General features: G+C 48.8%; 1 non-coding gene across 1 annotated transcript; it reads left to right on the top strand.

Moving 5' to 3' along the window:
• The first annotated feature begins 1,340 nt into the window (after positions 1-1,340).
• TRNAL-AAG lies at positions 1,341-1,422 on the top strand. The gene has a single exon. It is a non-coding gene; the product is annotated as a tRNA-Leu (tRNA).
• Positions 1,423-7,758: the final 6,336 nt, after the last annotated feature.

The following is a 7,758-nucleotide window of genomic DNA, read 5'->3' on the forward strand; positions in this document are numbered from 1 at the left end:
TTGAGAAGACCGGGCCAGATGTAAGGCCCGGTCCCCCTTTTAGACTCTCCCCCTTTTAGACTCTCCCCCTTCTATCATCATCATCATCAATCGTATTTATTGAGCGCTTACTATGTGCAGAGCACTGTACTAAGCGCTTGGGAAGTACAAATTGGCAACATCTAGAGACAGTCCCTACCCAACGGTGGGCTCACAGTCTAAAAGGGGGAGACAGAGAATAAAACCAGACATACTAACAAAATAAAATAAATAGTATAGATATGTACAAGTAAAATAGAGTAATAAATATGTACAACCATATATACATATATATAGGTGCTGTGGGGAAGGGAAGGAGGTAAGATGGGGGGGATGGAGAGGAAGGAAGGGACTGTCTCTATATGTTGCCAACTTGTACTTCCCAAGCGCTTAGTCCAGTGCTCTGCACACAGTAAGCGCTCAATAAATACGATGATGATGATGATGATGTAAGGGCGGAGTGAGGGCAGAGATGCAGGGAATGTGCACCAGTGCCCAGCGCTTAAACGGTGCTTGGCACAGTAAGCGCTGAACAAATGCCACAATAATAATAACAACTGCCCCGGGGTGGAACATTGGACTTGAAGAAAACCACCTCTGGCAGGTTTCCCTTGCCAGTGCCCATTGTGGTGTTTGTTCATCGCATACTGTGTGCCAAGCATTGTGCCTAGCTCTGGGGTAGGTTCAATCAATTGCTGGTATTTATTGATCAATCAATCAATCAATCGTATTTATTGAGCGCTTACTATGTGCAGAGCACTGTACTAAGCGCTTGGGAAGTACAAATTGGCATCACATAGAGACAGTCCCTACCCAACAGTGGGCTCACAGTCTAAAAGGGGGAGACAGAGAACAGAACCAAACATACCAACAAAATAAAATAAGTAGGATAGAAATGTACAAGTAAAATAAATAAATAGAGTAATAAATATGTACAACCATATATACATATATTGAGCACTTATTGTGTGCAGAGCGCTGTCCTAAGCGCTTGGAAAAGCATGATTTTTTTTTTTATGGTGTTCATCACTTACTGTATACCAGACACTGTACTAAGCTGATGGGGTTGGACACAATCCCCATCCCACACAGGCCTCCGCAGTCTTAATCCCCATTAACAGAGGCCCAGTGAAATGACTTGCCCAAGGTCACACAGCAGACGAGTGGCGGAGCCGGGGTTATAATAATAGTGATGGTGTTTGTTAAGCGCTTACTGTGTGCTAAGCGCCGTTAAAGCCCATGACCTTCCGATTCCCAGGCCTGGGCTCTATCCATTGTGCCATGCTACTTCCCTAATAATAATAATAATATTATTATTGGGAGGTAGCGTGGCCGAGCGGTCTAAGGCGCTGGATTAAGGCTCCAGTCTCTTCGGAGGCGTGGGTTCGAATCCCACCACTGCCATTTACCCTTTCTTTTAGACTGAGCCCACTGTTGGGTAGGGACTGTCTCTATATGTTGCCAACTTGGACTTCCCAAGCGCTTACTGCAGTGCTCTGCACACGGTAAGCGCTCAATAAATACGATTGATGATGATAATAATAATGGCGTTACTATGTGCGAAGCACTGTTCTGAGTGCTGGGGAGGTTACAAGGTGATCAGGTTGTCCCACGGGGGGCCCACAGTCTTCATCCCCATTTTACAGATGAGGTCACTGAGGCCCAGAAGTGACTTGCCCGAAGTCACCCAGCCGACAAGGTTTGAACCCGTGACCTCTGACCCCAGAGCCCGGGCTCTTTCCACTGAACGTCGCTGCTGTTGCTAAACACGGTCCCTGCCCAGTGCGGTGTAGCGGGGTAGAAGATACGGCAATCCCTGTCCTACGTGGGCAGCACGGTCGGAGGGGGGTGGGGGCGAGGGAAATGGGGGAGTCATCCCCCAGAGGGGTGACCGGATCCCTTCCCCTCTCCCGCCGCGGCCTGCGTGGAGGCAGGGGGATGGCGGCCGTGGCCTTTCCCGCCTGCGACGGGCTCCTTGTCCCCCCACGACTCCGCCGCCCCCCACCTCGATCCCGAGCAGGCCCGGCCAAACCAAACAGCGGGAGCGGCCCCCAAACCTGGCCCAGGCGGAGGGAAGGGAAGGGAGAGGTCAGCTCCGGACGGGGATGTGTGGCCCGCCGACCCCGTGGGCCCACGGTCCCGGAGGAGCCGCTCCAGACGGCGGGGGCGGCTGGGACGCCGGGGCCGGGGGCAAGGGGGAATGTACTGCCTCGACCTCCAACCCATCCCTCTCTCCCACTGCCGCCCTGTCCCGCTCCTTCCTCCTGCCCGCTCCTTGGCCCGGGCCCCGAAGACGAGGCCGGCTGCCCCAGGCCCGTCCTGACCGCCCCCGGACTCTGGGAAAAAGGGATCTCCCGGAGAGAAGAAAGAAACCAGCCGTGTTGTCTGCAGCTGTTCAGCCCTGCAATGCTCTCATCCTACCCGCGATCCTGAGAGGTAACAATAATAATAATAATGGCATTTATTAAGCGCTTACTACGTGCAACGCACTGTTCTAAGCGCTGGGGAGGTTACAAGGTGATCAGATTGTCCCGCGGGGGGCTCACGGTCTTCATCCCCGTTTGACAGACGAGGGAATCAATCAATCAATCGTATTTATTGAGCGCTTACTGTGTGCAGAGCACTGGACTAAGCGCTTGGGAAGTCCAAGTTGGTAACATATAGAGACAGTCCCTATCCAACAGTGGGCTCACAGTCTAAAAGGGGGAGACAGGGAACAAAACCAAACATACTAACAAAATAAAATAAATAGAATAAATAGAGTAATAAATATGTACAAACATATATACAGGTGAGGCTCAGAGAAGTGACTTGCCCAAAATCACACAGCTGACAATTGGTGCAGCTGGGATTCGAACCCATGACCTCTGACTCCAAAGCCCATGCTCCTTCCACTGAGCCACGCTGCTTCTCTAATAATTTTGGTATTTAAAGTGCTTACTATGGGCTGGGCACTATACGAAGCGCTGGGGTGGATAGCAGCAAATCAGGGTGGACACAATCCCTGTCCCACATGAGGCTCACACTAAACAGCGTGGCTTAGTGGAAAGAGCACGGGCTCGGGAGTCAGAGGTTGTGGGTTCTAATCCCGGCTGTGCCGCTTATCAGCCCGGTGGCTTTGGGCAAGTCACTTCTCTGTGCCTCAGTTAACTTTAAAATGGGGATTAAGACTGTGAGCCCCACATGGGACAACCTGATAAACTTGTATCTCCCCCAGCGCTTAAAACACTGCTTGGCACATAGTAAGTGCTTAACAAATACCACTTCTCGGTGCCTCAGTTAACTTTAAAATGGGGATTAAGATTGGGAGCCCCACACAACCTGATAAATGTATCTCCTTCAGCGCTTAAAACACTGCTTGGCACATAATAAATGCTTAACAAATACCACTTCTCTGTGCCTCAATTAGCTTTAAAATGGGGATTAAGATTGGGAGCCCCACGTGGGACAACCTGATAAATGTGTATCTCCCTCAGCGCTTAGAACACTGCTTGGCACATAGTAAGTGCTTAACAAATACCACTTCTCGGTGCCTCAGTTAACTTTAAAATGGGGATTAAGATTGGGAGCCCCACACAACCTGATAAATTTGTATCTTCCCCAGTGCTTAAAACGCTGCTTGGCACATAGTAAGTGCTTAACAAATACCACTTCTCTGTGCCTCAGTTAACTTAAAAATGGGGATTAAGATTGGGAGCCCCACGTGGGACAACCTGATAGACTTGTCTCTCCCCCAGCGCTTAGAACACTGCTTGGCACATAGTAAGTGCTTAACAAATACCACTTCTCTGTGCCTCAGTTAATTTAAAATGGGGATTAAGATTGGGAGCCCCACGTGGGACAACCTGATAAACTTGTATCTCCCCCAGCGTTTAGAACACTGCTTGGCACATAGTAAGTGCTTAACAAATACCACTTCTCGGTGCCTCAGTTAACTTTAAAATGGGGATTAAGATTGGGAGCCCCACACAACCTGATAAACTTGTATCTCCCCCAGCGCTTAGAACACTGCTTGGCACATAGTAGGTGCTTAACAAATACCACTTCTCGGTGCCTCAGTTAATTTAAAATGGGGATTAAGATTGGGAGCCCCACGTGGGACAACCTGATAAACTTGTATCTCCCCCAGCGCTTAGAACACTGCTTGGCACATAGTAAGTGCTTAACAAATACCACTTCTCGGTGCCTCAGTTAACTTTAAAATGGGGATTAAGATTGGGAGCCCCACACAACCTGATAAATGTGTATCTCCCTCAGCGCTTAAAACATTGCTTGGCACATAGTAAGTGCTTAACAAATACTACTTCTCTGTGCCTCAGTTAACTTTAAAATGGGGATTAAGATTGGGAGCCCCACACAACCTGATAAATTTGTATCTTCCCCAGTGCTTAAAACGCTGCTTGGCACATAGTAGGTGCTTAACAAATACCACTTCTCGGTGCCTCAGTTAACTTTAAAATGGGGATTAAGACTGTGAGCCCCACGTGGGACAACCTGATAAACTTGTATCTCCCTCAGCGCTTAGAACACTGCTTGGCACATAGTAAGTGCTTAACAAATACCACTTCTCTGTGCCTCAGTTAACTTTAAAATGGGGATTAAGATTGGGAGCCCCACGTGGGACAACCTGATAAACTTGTATCTCCCCCAGCGCTTAAAACACTGCTTGGCACATAGTACTTAACAAATACCCCTTCTCTGTGCCTCAGTTAACTTTAAAATGGGGATTAAGATTGGGAGCCCCACACAACCTGATAAATTTGTATCTCCCCCAGCGCTTAGAATACTGCTTGGCACATAGTAAGTGCTTAACAAATACCACTTCTCGGTGCCTCAGTTAATTTAAAAATGGGCATTAAGATTGGGAGCCTCACGTGGGACAACCTGATAAACTTGTATCTCCCCCAGCACTTAGAACACTGCTTGGCACATAGTAAGTGCTTAACAAATACCACCATTATTATTACCTAGCGCCTAGAACAAGTGCTTTGCACATAGTAAGCGCTTAACACATACCATCATTATTATTATTCTCCCCCATGATGTAAAATGAAGTCGGAATGTGGCCCTCCCTCAACCCCAGTCCCTCTTGCTCTCATCATCATCATCAATCGTATTTACTGAGCGCTTACTGTGTGCAGAGCACTGTACTAAGCGCTTGGGAAGCAGCGTGGCTCGGTGGAAAAGAGACCGGGCTTTGGAGTCAGAGGTCATGGGTTCAAATCCCGGCTCCGCCGCTTGTCAGCTGTGTGACTTTGGGCAAGTCACTTGACTTCTCTGTGCCTCAGTTACCTCATCTGTAAAATGGGGATGAAGACTGTGAGCCCCACATGGGACAACCTGATCACCTTGTAACCTCCCCAGCGCTTAGAACAGTGCTTTGCACATAGTAAGCGCTTAATAAATGCCATTATTATTGTTATTATTATTGGGAAGTACAAGTTGAGGCATCGTAGTCCATCCCTTCCCCCTCCCGACCCCAGACCCCGTCCCGGGGGGACCCCAGATATTTGAAAGTGGCAGAGGAGAAGCAGCGTGGCCTGGGGAAAGAGCAGGGCCCTGGGAGTCAGAGGGCCTGGGTTCTAATCCCACCTCTGCCTCTTGTCTGCTGTGTCCAATCTGATTATTTCGTATCCACAACCAGGGCTTAGTACAGTGCCTGACCCATAGGAAGTGCTCAACACTACCAATTTTTCTTTATTCATTCATTCATTCATTCAATCGTATTTATTGAGCGCTTATGGTGTGCAGAGAACTGTACTAAGCGCTTGGGAAGTACAAGTTGGCAACATAAAAAGGAAAGGACCAGAGCAGTGGGCACCTTTAGGGCTTATTATTCTTTAGTGCCATCGAGGCTTTTCCGATTCGTAGCGACTCCATGGATATATACTTTCTCCAGGACGTCCTGTCCTCTGCCATACTCCGCAACCTTTCTGACGGTTCTTCATTTATCGTCGTTAAGGTCTCTATCATCATCATCAACATCATCAATCGTATTTATTGAGCGCTTACTGTGTGCAGAGCACTGTACTAAGCGCTTGGGCAGTACAAATTGGCAACATATAGAGACAGTCCCTGCCCAACAGTGGGCTCACAGTCTAAATCTAGGGAAGCAGCGTGGCTCAGTGGAAAGAGCCTGGGCTTTGGAGTCGGAGGTCATGGGTTTGAATCCCGGCTCTGCCACATGTCCGCTGTGTGACCTTGGGCAAGTCACTTCACTTCTCTGTGCCTCAGTTACCTTATCTGTAAAATGGGGATTAAGACTGTGAGCCCCCCATGGGACAACCTGATCACCTTGTAACCTCCTCAGCGCTTAGAACAGTGCTTTGCACATAGTAAGCGCTTAACAAATGCCATCATCATCCTCCTCATCATCATCGGAGAAGCAGCGTGGCGCAGTGGAAAGAGCCCGAGCTTTGGAGTCAGAGTTCATGGGTTCAAATCCCGGCTCCGCCAATTGTCAGCTGGGTGACTTTGGGCAAGTCACTTCATTGGGCCTCAGTTACCATATCTGTAAAATGGGGATGAAGACTGGGAGCCCCCCGTGGGACAACCTGATCAACCTTGTAACCTCCCCAGCGCTTAGAACAGTGCTTTGCACAGAGTAAGTGCTTAATAAATGCTATCATTATTATTAACAAGTGCCATCCTCCTCCTCCTCCTCCTCCTCCTCCTCGTCATTTGGTCTGGCTAGGAACTAGTTGGAGGGGCTGGGATCCTCCTCCAGGAGGCCTTCCCAGACTGAGCCCCCTCCTTCCTCTCCCCCTCCCCATCCCCCCGCCTTACCTCCTTCCCCTCCCCACAGCACCTGTATAGATGTATATATGCTTGTACGGATTTATTACTCTATTTTATTTGTGCATATTTATTCTATTGATTTTATTTTCATTCATTCATTCAATCGTATTCATTGAGCGCTTCCTGTGTGCAGAGCACTGTACTAAGCGCTTGGGAAGTCCAAGTTGGCAACATATAGAGACGGTCCCTACCCAACAGTGGGCTCACAGTCTAGAAGGTGGGCTCACAGTCTCGTTTAATATGTTTGGTTTTGTTGTCTGTCTCCCCCTTCTAGACTGGGAGCCCGCTGTTGGGTAGGGACCGTCTCTACGTGTTGCCGACTTGTACTTCCCAAGCGCTTAGGACAGTGCCATGCACACAGTAAGTGCTCAATAAATACGATTGAATGAATGAATATGTCGCCAACTTGGACTTCCCAAGCGCTTAGTACAGCGCTCTACACACAGTAAGCACTCAACAAATACGACTGGATGAATTTTGTGAATATGTTTTGTTTTGTCGTCTGTCTCCCCCTTCTAGCCTGTGAGCCCGCTGTTGGGTAGGGACCGGCTTTAGATGTTGCCAACTTGGACTTCCCAAGCGCTTAGTACAGTGCTCTGCACGCAGCAAGCGCTCAATAAATACGATTGAATGAATGAATATGTCGCCAACTTGGACTCCCCAAGCGCTTAGTACGGCGCTCTGCACACAGTAAGCGCTCAACAAATACGATTGGATGAATTTTGTGAATGTGTTTTGTTTTGTTGTCCGTCTCCCCCTTCTAGACTGTGAGCCCACTGTTGGGTAGGGACCGTCTCTAGATGTTGCCAACTTGGACTTCCCAAGCGCTTAGTACAGCGCTCTGCACACAGTAAGCGCTCAATAAATACGATTGATGATGATTGATTAGGAGGCCTTCCCACACTGAGCCCCTTCCTTCCTCTCCCCCTCGTCCCCCTCTCC

The sequence above is a fragment of the Tachyglossus aculeatus genome, chromosome 26 (genome assembly GCF_015852505.1).
Source record: "Tachyglossus aculeatus isolate mTacAcu1 chromosome 26, mTacAcu1.pri, whole genome shotgun sequence".
In the NCBI taxonomy this organism is placed as follows: domain Eukaryota; kingdom Metazoa; phylum Chordata; class Mammalia; order Monotremata; family Tachyglossidae; genus Tachyglossus; species Tachyglossus aculeatus.